At 35.1% G+C, this 13258-nt stretch overlaps 1 long non-coding RNA gene across 2 annotated transcripts in view; it reads right to left on the bottom strand.

The window, feature by feature from the left end:
• The window catches only part of LOC144615049 (uncharacterized), a 641806-nt gene that overhangs the window by 90360 nt on the left and 538188 nt on the right, over positions 1-13258 (bottom strand). For both annotated transcript variants that reach the window (XR_013553410.2, XR_013553418.2), the window contains exon 4: positions 11453-11499. This is a non-coding gene — a long non-coding RNA (uncharacterized LOC144615049). The remainder of the gene's footprint in view (positions 1-11452; positions 11500-13258) is intronic.

The raw sequence follows: 13258 nt of genomic DNA, 5'->3' as shown, positions 1-13258 counted from the left end.
AACAAACTCCCAGAGGTTCTCTGAGCATCTTCTTGGTTTGCCATTGCAGCACTAACATTTAAATCTTTGCCCCATTCCAGAGAACATATAATACTTGATAGATCTGCACCAAAAACAGAGCAAGAAGATCACATTTCACTGGGGAGATTCAATGTTTTTTTTCCCTGTGTTCCTCTTCTACAAATGGCAAGTTATCAGTGTGAGATTTCAGAATGTCAAACAGTCATTGGCTTCTAAGCCATGCCAGAATATTCTAAAAAATGAAAACCAATTTCTTACCAGTGATATTTCACTTTATGATACCAAAAGATTTCTTAGTCAAAAAAAAAAAAAAAAAAAACAACAAAAAACAAAAAAAACATATGGCAATGAAGAGTAATTCTTATCTCTCCAAGAATACCATTGCCTATTAAAACAATGAAGAGATAGACAAAAGAGGGCACACTTCAAAATTCTCCTGACTCTTTGTGTCGATTACATGCTCTGCCTTTCTGGACTCTACCCTGTAAGACTAGATCTACATCCTTACATATGTTACTGAAAATATGGAAGTGGGTGCTGGTGTGCTCAGGGCTTAACACTAAGCATTTGTCCTTGAATGTGGAAACTTAAAACTGAGCCCTTAAGTCCTAAGGCAATCTGAGATTACAGTTTCCAAAATACACTTTGAGAGTGGAAATCTTAATTTTTAACTACTGTTTATTGAATGTTACTACATGGTAGGTGTTTTATGCATAATATCTCATTTAACCTTCATAACCACCCTATGAGGGCAATAATATTATTACCAGTTTACAGATGGAGAAACGGAGTTTTGATAACTGGCTCAAGTAAAAAGGTCCACAGAAGGACCAGGATTAAAACCTTTATCTTGTTGATCCCCATGGTCAACCTTCCTCTCTCTGGCTAATTTCTTAAGAATGATCTATCTCATGTGCAACTTTTCAAGAATTCATATTGGTAAATGCCTTGAACTAGTTAGTTGAGAAACTGAAATTCAACTAATAGTTCAAGTTGCACCAGTAATTTGTACTTTGTATCCACAGAAGGGAGATCCCATAGGACAGCAGATAAATGTATAGATTCTGTGAATTTACAGCCCTGGGTTTGAATGGTGTAGAGCAAGTAACTTTCTCTCAAGAAACTGTAAATGACAACAGTATTTTATTTTTAGGGTTTTTGTGACTATCAATGGCAATGAAGTGTTTAGAAAAATGATTGGCCCTCAGAAAGTTGTCAGTATATGTTAGAAATTAAACTGTATGGTTTAAATGGAGAAATCCCATTGTAATTCTGATGGGTTTTTAGATGAACTCTCCTATGGATGCATTTTTTTTAAACAATATCTCACCCGGTAAAATACATTATACTGAAAGTTATAAAAGAGAAACCAAGAGCTTTACGGAAATTTATATAGACCAGAAGTCCTTTTTAAGCATATCTATTTTCCTGAATGCTACACTGATACATAGAGAAACTATAATGTCCAAGCTCATGACTTCCCAAATGGTGGCATTGGAATATTCGTATGAACTCTAGAAAGTGTAACTAGAATTGTAACTTGAAGACAGATCAGCTCCTAACCTTGTTGATCAGCTGCTACTGAGGTTTGAAAGTGGCCGTGGAGAAGGAGAAAAATATCTCTTAAGGTCTCAAAAAAAAATCCTAACACATGGAGACTAGCACACTTGTTATTCCACCAGATTTCTCCACACCTGCATGCATATAACACATCATTTTAAAAATTCACTAACAACATTTGAAATTGGATTCATTTTAACTTGGAAAAAAAATACCAAGAAAACTGCTAGTTATCAGTAGCCAAAAAGGAAGACTCTTCCATACAAGGAACAATTTCTGGATTTCTGTAAAAGCTAATTTTGTCCTTCTTCTTCTTTTATTTATATTACAGATATTTTGCAAGTTCCATAAGATTCCATCCCACACAAGACAGTGAATCTATGTGTCACAGAAGACTGAATTTCCTTGGTATTTCACAGTTACCGAAACACCTGTGCTAAATACTTTTCTGTGTATCAGCTGTGAAAACTCACTGTTTCAATAGCCCTCCAAATTTTTCATTTATTCCCCATGGTGGGGGATTCTGGGTGTCTCATAATGGGTTATTGTTAAATGCTTGGAAGAATAGTGGTTCAAGGGCTTTATAATGGATTTTTTATTAAGCACTAGCAAATTTCACCTACACTCCTTATAGACACTCACTTCTACCTCTTCTGAGATGCCGCCTTATCTGGAAATTAATTAAGCAGAAACTAGATGGGCACAAATACCATAGCATTCTGAAGCTTAATTAGCAAATGCTTTTTAACTTCACAACAGGTCTTAGCCTTGTTGGCTACTTTGTTTCTTAAGAGAGGAGAAAGCCAAGCGGTATTATTCTTTGCTTCCTTTCAGAGAGGAAACAAGCATGAAAATTTAAAAATAGATCAAGGGACGCTCAGAGGGCAGCTCCCTAGCAACCCGGCTGCTTTGCTGGTATGCTAAGCAAGTGGCCTGCATTCTGCTAGTCGTGTCAGCAAGCCACTCCCACTGGTAGCAAAACCAGGGAGGGAAGGGGTGGGGTACAGGCAGGGAGGGGACACACACAGGTACAAGAAAGGAACACACATATTTTACCCAGTCGCCTGCAGTCTGATGAATGGGGAGGCCAGTGACTGTGCTCAGCAAGTTTCTCAACTGTACTCCCTAGAAGAGCTTCCCACCCACCCATTCCCTGGGGGTCAAGCATAGAGGCTGGAGGTGGGAGAGCTGTTGGTCATCAAAGACCCATGAGAAGAGAAATAATTTCTGAAATGTTTGCTGTTGGACAAACATCACAGTTCTGCCTTTTCTTTATTAGATCCCAAAGAAAAAAAAATGAAAAGATGGAATGTTTATTGAGAGTCTTTGTGCCTGGTGCCGTGGAGCTTGTTTTTAAGGCTCTGATGCGGAAGGGGAAAAATCCTGCATGTCATATAGCTGCAGAGTACAGGCGCCCTGGTGCACACTGTGAAAATATCATAGAAAAATATGACATCAAATTGTCTGCCTACAATGATACCATCTCTTATTAAAATAAAAAGAAGAAAGGTAGAGAGACTAACAATGTATTTCCTTTTCTCGCTTAGACTTCACACAAGGAGTTACCTGGATGTTCAAGATATTAAAACATGTCCGCGTGTCAAAAGTGGAATAATTAAGCATTCAATGCCAGCCCATTAACCAGATGTGTTCCCTCTCCCAACCTTTATTTATTTATTTATTTTGGCTTGCTTATTCAAGAAGTCTTTTGAAGGAAAATGTCAAATAAATTACTCATACTCAACATATTTTTCCTTCCTCTGTCCCTCAGTCTGCCCTCTCCCCTTCCCCCACACTTCCTTTCTTCCTTGGTTCCAAGACAGCAGCCTCAAATGGTTAGCCATTCACTACTTTTCAGACAAATATTTTTCCTTGACTTTTTTTTTAAATAGTGAAAAATATGGCAATAAAAAAGTAAAACAAAGAATATAATGAATATTCATGTTTCCAATAAGTCAGTTTAAGGAATAAAATCTTACAACTGCTACTGAATTGCACGCTTTTATTTCTTAACTGCATTTCATTTTCATGCAATTAAAGGTAACCCTTCTCCAGAACTTGGGTACATATGATCCCCAAGCATCTCTTTACATTTTCATTCTACATGTATCTGTAAACAATATTGTTTTTCATGTTTTCAAACTTATGTGTTGCTATACTGTACAACTCCCTTATTTTATTCTGCAACTTGCTTTTTTTTAACTCAGAATTGTGTTTTTGAGATTTATCCATGTTAGCACATTTGTTTTCAGTTCATATACTGTCTGCTTGAATAAATATAACACAATTTAATTACATACTCATTTTAAATATCTAAGTCCTAATTTCCATTTTTGGTACAATCATAAACAATGCTGGTGTTATCATTCTTGTTCAGGTATAAATTCTTATCTGCATGGAACAAATATGTCCAATATAGAGGTTGTCGCCTCCCTACACCTTCTATGACAACCTATTGTGTCATTTTTTTTTAAATTTAAATGTATCACACTCTTCTTAGGTACTATTACTGTGCTCTATGTTGATATAACATACTTCCCATTGTAATCGTCTGAAGTAGACTCCATCATAAGAAAGAAGAAACTGGAGTTGTGAGAACTCAATGAACTGCCAACTATAGAAAACACAGATCTAAGTGCAAAATCTATGTTCTAAACCACCATTTTCTACTGCTGCCCATAGACAGAAAACTCATTCCACTGGCCTTCCAATGTTTTACGCTGAGCACTCTTGTGTCAAGGTGTCTCAGTGGGTTTAGAGGGCGACTCAATTTTGGCTCAGGTCATGACCTCAGAGGTGTGAAAGGTCATGAGATCAAGCCTGGAGCTCCATCTGGGCATAGAGCTTGCTTAAGACTCTTTCTCTCCCTCGCCCTCTGCCTCTCCCCTGCATGCTCTCTTTCTAAACACACACACAAACAAACAAAAAACCCAGAGCACTCTTCCAGGTGGAAACCCATTGAGTATGAGTCTAATAACTTCGTACATGTACATGATATGCATTTAACACTGAACCAATTAAATTATATCATAAAAGTTTTGGGAAATAGAGATTTAAAAGAATGAGGTAAGTATAAAACATTATATTATTTAATTGATTATGGCAATTAAAATTAGTTAAAATTGTAATTATTTATTAATGGTCCAAAACATCATGATCTTTCTAACATATATTAATAACTTTTACTAATGCCATTTATACTGCAGATAGTAGCATTATTTTGACAGTCATCCTACTGCTTTTGTGGTTGTTTAGTAGAAGTTTAAGAATGAAGTAATGGCTGTATTTGGATATTAGGAAAATAAAAATATATTGTGGGTTGATTAATTCTGTATCTATTCTTTATGGTGTACGTTCCTATATTTCAGGGTCTAGAATATCATCATCATCATCATCGTTATCATTATCATCTTTAATATATTTTAATGAAGGCAATGTGACTTAATATTCTCTTTGTGTTACGGTGATTCACAGGTCTGGTTCCTAATTTTTTGTTGTTGTTTTTTAAAGTCATGTGTTTTCAATCATTGTCGTTGGTAAAAAGGAAACTGCACAAATCATGGACTATGCTTACTAAATCATGATGTACATTTTCAATCCCACCCACCAATTATGGAAGAGTATTTTTGCTTAAATGTAGCTCATAAATTTTAATATTCTTTAATATCATTCTGTTATTCTTACAAACTATTCATAAAGTGTTACCAATATTTTATTTGTAAAAGATTAGTTCAAAACCCAAATGAAAGTATTATTTTGAAGATTGTTAAGTAGATTTGAAGATATCATATCCAAATTTTTTAGTGCTCTGACGTGAATTTCTTTTTTTTAATGTGACATTGTTTTGAAAAGCAGCTAAACGGACTTTCAGTGTAGACATTTAAAAATACCGTATTTCAAAATGCATTCCCAGAGCAAGAGTTTTTAAAAATATGTACTTCTTTCATACCTATTGTGAAAATATCACCAAAGAGACTCTTCGAGTGTGCCTTTAAAAATATATGTCTACTAGGTAACACACTAACAGAGAACTCATCTTTCAATTCAATAACACTTTTAAGAACTTTGCTAAAAGAGAATCTGAGAATCTCTCTGAGGAACAAAAGTCCTTATAATCAATCTCCATTTCATTACATAGTGTGTAAAGACTCTTCTATATTTTAATGGTCTTGCTTTTATAAAATTAGCCACATTGTTGATAATCTATATTCATATGTGCATTTGTAGTTTATCCCTGGATGAGCTGGTGAATAAACTTTTTGTCTGGTGACTTTTCTATAACCTTAATCCTGAATAGTTTTTTATTTTAGTCAACGAAGCTTTGTCATCAGAAATTCCACCTACTGATATAATCCCACACTTTTCCATAAAACATAGTTTGTATTAGAAGAGCTGTGCAATAGTGAAAAATAACTCCTTGGGAACATCTTTCTTCAATGGCTAAAAAAAATGTAATTTTTGTAAAAGAGTGTTGAATAAATATTAGCAAATACCGTAAATTGGGGCAAATTATAGTATCTTTACTTTCATTACACTGCATAAATCAGTTCCACAGTTCATAATTCAAAATGATGGTTATTTATTCTAATATTTATTGATATTTTAAAGTATGTATTGACAAGTATATTTTAGTTTCTACTCCATATTATTTTTTTATATTATTTCAGTTACTGTTTGCAGTAGCTGGAAGAACAGGTTTGTGGCTTTTTTAAAAATTTCTTGCTTTTAAGAAACTTCAAAATAGTCTTTTTGACATTAATCATTAAGTACAATAAAATTTTATAAGGTGCTGGAATGAGCATTGTATATCTTTTAATATCCCTGAAATAACTCTAGAGTTTGCCTTCAAGCAACTCTAAAGTTTGCCTTCATGTTCCAGATGGTTAATTTCTAAATGTCTCACTAATTGTGATGTCCTCACTCTACTAACATTAGCTCATGTCTCAAGGCACAACACACACAGTGCAAAGTTGATCCTTGGCAATAGTAAATATATATCTATATCAGATATTCTTCTTGACAAATTAAATTTGTGGACCCTAACTTTTCACTTAGTCAAATGTTATTAGATAATCATTATTTGTTTGCTTGTGTTATACCTGGTATTGTGGCTTCTGAAGATCTCATTCTAGTACGAGAAGTGTCCTTTCAATTTCAACTGCTCATTTCTGCTTCTGCTATTAGTATTTTATCATCTTCAATCTACAGTTTCTTCACAAGAATCCATTTACGCGATTTGCCCTTTTTAGTTTAGTTAAAACTTGTCGATATACACTGCAAATCCATTTAGCAGAGCATATGTAAATTGCAATATGTCTCAATGTGTTAAATGAAGAAGACAAAGGAGTGAGTGGGCCTCTTCAACACTCCTATCACATGGATTTCCCACTCTTCCCCAAGGATGCTTCAGATTAACTTGTATACAAAATGTTATTAAAGCTAATTCCATTCTCTATATTTATTAAATAGTAAACACAAGTATAATTTCTAATATTTGCATCCTATGCCTTGGGGTATATGCAGCTGCCTTTATCCTAATCTAATATTTGCATCCTATGCCTAATTTAAGAGTCTCAAACCCAGGTTGAAATTTATTCATGCGTTCAACAAGTGTTTGTTCAATGCTCATCACATGCCAGGCATAGTGGCAATTGTTAGGAACACTCCCAAAAGTAAAAAAGGGAAGGATCCATTTTCATGGAATTTGCCATCTAGTGGAAGAAAAGACAACTAAGTTAAAGCAAAAAAAGAATTATATTTATTATATATATTATATAATAATTATATAATTATAATTATATAATTATAATTATATAAACAGTGACCTGATGGAAATGAACATGAGTCAGAGTATAGATAAAGTTTAGGTAATATGATCAAAGAAGATTTCTTTGAAGAGACTTGCAAGATGAGAGGAAGATGGCATTGTGAAGAGCTGGAAAACAGGACTCCAAGCAATAGAGAATACAGTTAGATCAGAGTGGGAAAGAGTCAATACCAATCTCTCTAAAGATACATTTTAGGTGTAGTGAGGTGTTAGGACAATGGAACTTCTGGAATCCAGTGAGGGTAGCCCTATGGGCAGTGGAGACGCTCTTTCTTGTAGCCCCATGGTAACCAGAAAGGAAGGTAAGACCTGGAAGGCATGTAATTGCTACAAAAACTGCTTCAGGAGCCCTAGAAGAAAAGCCTGGGAACTTCTTTTTATTTTTTTTTTTTATTTTTTTTTATTTTTGAGAGAGAGAGAGAGAGAGAGAGAGAGAACACACAAGTGGGGAAGGGCAGAAAGAGAGGGAAAGACAGATTCTAGTGGGACTAGAACTCATGAACTGTGAGATCATGACCTGACCTGAAATCAAGAGTGGGACACTTAATCAACTGAGTCACCCAGCACCCCATGCCTGGGAACTTGTAAAACACTTGGTGTTTGGTGGGGGATAAGGGAGGTCTAATGAGACAGCAAAAGTGGGTGAGGATTAATAGAAAAAATAAAAAGTAAAGTAAAAGGTTATGAGCAACAGCTGCTTCCTATTTATTTACAGCAGACTGGATAAGACACTGGCTTTGATGTTAGAAAAATCTAGGTTTAAATGCCAGCTCTGCCATTTGCCACCTGAATTATCCTGAGATAATTTATTTCACCTTTCCAACTGTCAGTTTAATATATCTATAAAATATGAACAAAAACAGTATCTGCCCACATAGGCTGCATGGTAAATATCTGATTAGTTAATACGTGTACCGTGTTTAACACAGTTTCAGGCACATAAAAGTACCTGATGAATTTTAGCTATTAGTATCATTAAGTCACAGGTAGCATAAAATACTTACTGTCTCTTGGAAACCTAAGAGAGAGCAAACCTCTAAGTGAAGGGATGGGTTCTTTCAATGTTAGCAATCTTATTCTGCAAGTAAGAAGACATTGTTTTATAGACTGAGTCATCCCTTTTGGAAGTAGAATACTGTCATCGCAGAACAAAAAGCACCAAGTCACTGAGAAAGAAAGAACACCCACAGATACCATTTACAGTTTGCTGAAAGAAGTGCTGCCCTCATTTACTAAAACACTAATAAGTGGTTTTTAAATTACTCTTTCATATGGTGATACTGTATATCATTCACCTTTTCCAGCTCTATGAATGACAGTACTTCAAACAATGTGTTTCAAAGACAGTAAAGAGGCATAGGATGGACATAAGGTTATAAATGAGCATTTACACATATGGTTTAATTTTAAAGGAATGGGGTCACCCTTAACTCAGAATTTTTCTCTCTTGCCAGCTACCATGACTGAAATTCTACCATTGGATTTCATTTTGTCCTTCTATCCTTTGTTTAACAATTTACCATCATAAAAGATACAACTTTTTAGCCAAAACTTTACTAAATAGCCCATCTAAAAATAGAATTTTTAGCCAAAACTTTACTAAATAGCCCATCACCTTGTCTTAGGAAAAGATGACGTGACCCTTAAATAAATGGGAAAGAAGAGTTGGGTGGGGGTGTTGCAGAAAAGGCAAACAATACTACAAGGGACCATAATTCCAATTGCATCTACACAGGAAAAAATAAGACAGCTGCCAGTAATGCCTTGAATCTTGGATACCCAATACCCTTTGCTTCAGTTTTTTTCTTAAGAAGAAATCTTAGCTAAAACATCTATTAAAATGGACCATGATCCCCAGAGGTCCAAAGGTACTCTGCATTCTCTGACACAAAGCAATTTAAAATTTTATTACACATGCATTTGTATAGAATCCAGATAACATGAAGCAGTTTTACATAATGATTTTTGGGGGAGACACATATAGATCCTCCCTTCCCTCTTTTTATCAAGGTGGATATTACATTATAGTTTTGTTTAAAAGTAATATTATTCAGTTCACAAAAAATGATGAGCCAGAAGTACTAAAATTACTTATTGCAGCAGCTTTGAAGTTTCACTTAAGACAATCTGTGGGCTCGAAGAAGGGATAATCTTTTGTGATTGCTACTTACTCCAAGGACGACATTCAAAAAACCAAACCAAACCAAACCAAAGTAGTTTTTAAATTCACTGATTTATACTTGTAGTCTTTTCTTTTAGTATCAATACCAAAGCTGAATTAGGGGCACTAACATTATAAATTCCAAGGACTTTGTTAAGTATTTTAAAAGCTTTATGTGAAGGGATGACTGAGTGGCTTAGTTGATTAAGTATCAACTCTTGATTTGGGCTCATGATCTCAGGGTTCATGAGTCTGAGCACCAGGTAGAGGCCTGCACAGAGTCCCACGTCACCAGCATGGAGCCTGCTTGGGATTCTGTCTCCCTCTCTTTTTGCCCCTCCTTTGCTTGCATGCTCATTTTCTCTCTCTCTCTCTCTCTCTCTCTCTCTCTCTCTCTCTCTCATAAATAAAGAAGCAAGAAAACAAACAAACAAATAAATAAATAAAAGCTTTACATGAGACTGGCCACATTATTACTTATACTTTAACACTAAGCAAACTGGTTTTAGGGCCACATTAAATGGAATAAGTCTGCTCCACCCTCACATGGTAAACAGCTGTAAAACCTGAACAGAATGAATGAAGCAACTATTTGAGGACTCTGAAAAATAAAGAGTAGCAAGCTGATTTGGGAAAGCCAAGAATTCACAGTACCACTGAATTGGCAATGAGCTTACCAATGTTTTTCTTGTTTCCCTCCATTTAATCTCAAAGTAACCTGACACCCAAAAGGGGCCACTGAGGTACAGACAGAGAGGGCTCCCTCTGATTCTGCCTGGAAGAGAGGAAAGAACTTTCAACACTTAGAGATAGGGCAGAAATCCCCATTTTTCTTTTGTTCATTATTTTCTCCATTTTCTCACATTCCAGCCCCTAAGGAATTCTGTGATATAGCAGCCATGGCAGAATGGGAGCCCGCAGGAGCCAAAAATCCGAGGGAAGAATACCTTCCTCTCTATTTGGTGGAGCTATGGTTCTCTGAGTATGGGGAGAACATTGGTATTTTTTTGTTGTTCTGTTTTGTTTTGTTTTGTTTTATTTGGTCTCTCTGTGCTCATGCAGCATGCCCTGGGATGCAGACATAATCACAGTAGTAGACAGCAGAGTTGGGGGTTGGGTACTAAAGCTCTAACACTTTGAATAGAAAACTACAGAGTTACTTCAAGAAGAGGGGAAATAGTAAGGAGACTTTACAGAAGAAGTTAGAGACAATAACACTATAAACTTCTTTATAAAAAGACTCAGGTATGCATGCATCTGATTCTCATCAGTATATTAAACAATTTGAGAGCTGAACCAACAGACCACTACCCAGCACCCAAAATGGCCACTGCGTGGCACACAGGTAGAACAGATCTGAACAGCACTACAGACAATATGAATGCTGAAGGGACATTGAGGCCTCAGCCCAAAGAAGGCACATAGTAACTTGTAGCTTGACTACAAGTTATTTATTTATTAACTATTTACTATTTATTACTATTTACTATTAACTATTTAATATTTATTAAATAAATATTATTTATTATTATTTAACTACACACACAAAAAATGTGAACATTCTCCTTAGGATTTAATAAGACTCAAAATCTCATAATTTTGAAAATGTCCAGGACTTAGCCCCAAATTATCAGATATACCAAGAGCAAGGAAAAAATAATTTGTCTTTATGTGGGAAAAGACAATTAACAGACATTAGTGCCCAGATGACAGAAATTGGAATTATTTGATGAGGAATTTAAAGCATTAAAATGCTTCAACAAATTGTTGCAAATAGACTTGAAGCAAATGGAAAAGAGAAAGTCTCCTCAAAGAAAATAATGATAAAGAATTAATTGGATTAATGAACTGAAAAAATACAATAAATGAAATTTAAAACTCACCAGATGGGCTCAGTAGCAGATAGGAGAAGACAGAGGAAACATTGAGTCTGCAGATAGAACAATAGAAAAGATTCAATCTGGAAAAAAAAGATAAAATAAATTTTAAAAAATGAACAGAGTCTCGGGGAATTATGAGACAATAACAGAATGTCTACAATTGTTTCAAAGAGAGGGGAAAGAGTACGGTACTAAAAAGATTTTGAATAATGGCAGAAAACTTCTCAAGTTTGGTGAAAGACATAAACATATAGCTCAAGAAAACTCAGCAAATCCCCAAAAGGAAAAAAAAAAACAAACAAAGAAACCCATGCTTCAAAACATAATTAAATGCTAAAATCAAAAGGCAAAGAAAAAAACAAAAACTTGAAAAACAGTATGTACCTATAGGAGAATAATGATAGGAATGACTGAGGATTTCTTTTCAGAAACCAATGGAGCCAAAAGGAAGTGTCACCATATGTTTAAAGTTTTGGAAGAAAAATACAGTCAACCTAGAATTTTATACTAGTGAAAATGTCCTTCAGGAGTGAAGGAAAACAAAACAAACCAAAATTAAAAAAAAAAAAATTACTACCCAAAGAAAAATTAAAAGAAGTCATTGCCAGTAAATCTGCCCTGAAGTTAGCCCGATGTATTAGAAAGACAAAACGACTTGTTTTTGATGACTGGATGATTCTCTTTCCTTCTTCCTCAGTTATTTTTCACCTGGTCTATAAAAATAATTTATAAATTTCTTTGGAGCCCAGAGACAGGTTATGATACAGTATGATATGGTAAAAAGCCTGATATTATAAAAGACAGAAATGTGCGGGGTGCCTGGGTGGCTCAGTCGGTTAAGTGTCAGACTTTGGCTCAGGTCTATCTCACAGTTGGGGGTTCAAGCCCTATGTTGGGGTCTGTACTAACAGCTCAGAGCCTGGAGCCTGCTTCAGATTCTGTGTCTCCCTCTCTCTTTGCCCCTCCCCTGCTCGTGCTGTTTCTCCTCAGTCTCTCAAAAATAAATAAACATTAAAAAAAAAGAATGTGTATTTATTCCTCAGGTGGAAATTTTAGCTGATAACAAGTCTAAATCCCTTTCTTTTTATATAGGCATGTAAAGTGAATGATGTTTTTTATGGTGCTCAGTTTCGAGTTTCTTACTATAATAACAAAAAAAAATAGAGAAGATTATTGAGTAACTGTAGTAGAAAATGATCTGAATACATTTAGGAGAATATAAGAAAAGTAGTACTTTTGAGGAAATCATAAGGAAAGAGAGATGTGAATTTATCCTCATAAAATTTCAAAGTTTGTGCATACCTTCTGAAACTAACTTATGTATGTTGTTCCTCCATTAGACTAACATTTCTAGGGAGTTGAAGTGCCCTACCAAAAAATAAACTTCGACAAGAACACTCTTCTTGATAAATCCTCATACTGCTTTGGGTGGCTTTATTCTTTCTCAAAGTATACCATGTCTGAAAATATCTTATTTTTTTATTCACTTATAGTCAGCTTAAGAATTCCTTCCCCATCTGCTTTTATTCCCTGTTTTAATTTAAAAGGAAGAGCTGCCTAAACTGAGTAAATCAATACACAGCAGCATACACTAATGCATTTATTAGGATGTTAAAATCTTGTTTTCTGTTAGTCAGTATGGCTCACCTATACTTTCAGGTTGGCTGTGAGGACATTTTTATAAATGATCTTTCTCTGAAATGTTTTACTTGTTGAGGATTTTGCATTGATGAAGGTGCAGGAAGTTACTTGACCATTTACCACAAAAGTTCCAGAGCTATTGCTTTTGTTCTCACCCACAGGGCAGGC

Source organism: Panthera onca, chromosome A1 (genome assembly GCF_046562875.1).
Source record: "Panthera onca isolate mPanOnc1 chromosome A1, mPanOnc1 haplotype 2, whole genome shotgun sequence".
In the NCBI taxonomy this organism is placed as follows: Eukaryota; Metazoa; Chordata; class Mammalia; order Carnivora; family Felidae; genus Panthera; species Panthera onca.
Note: the sequence above shows the minus strand (reverse complement) of the source record. Positions and strands in the feature narration are given on the sequence as shown.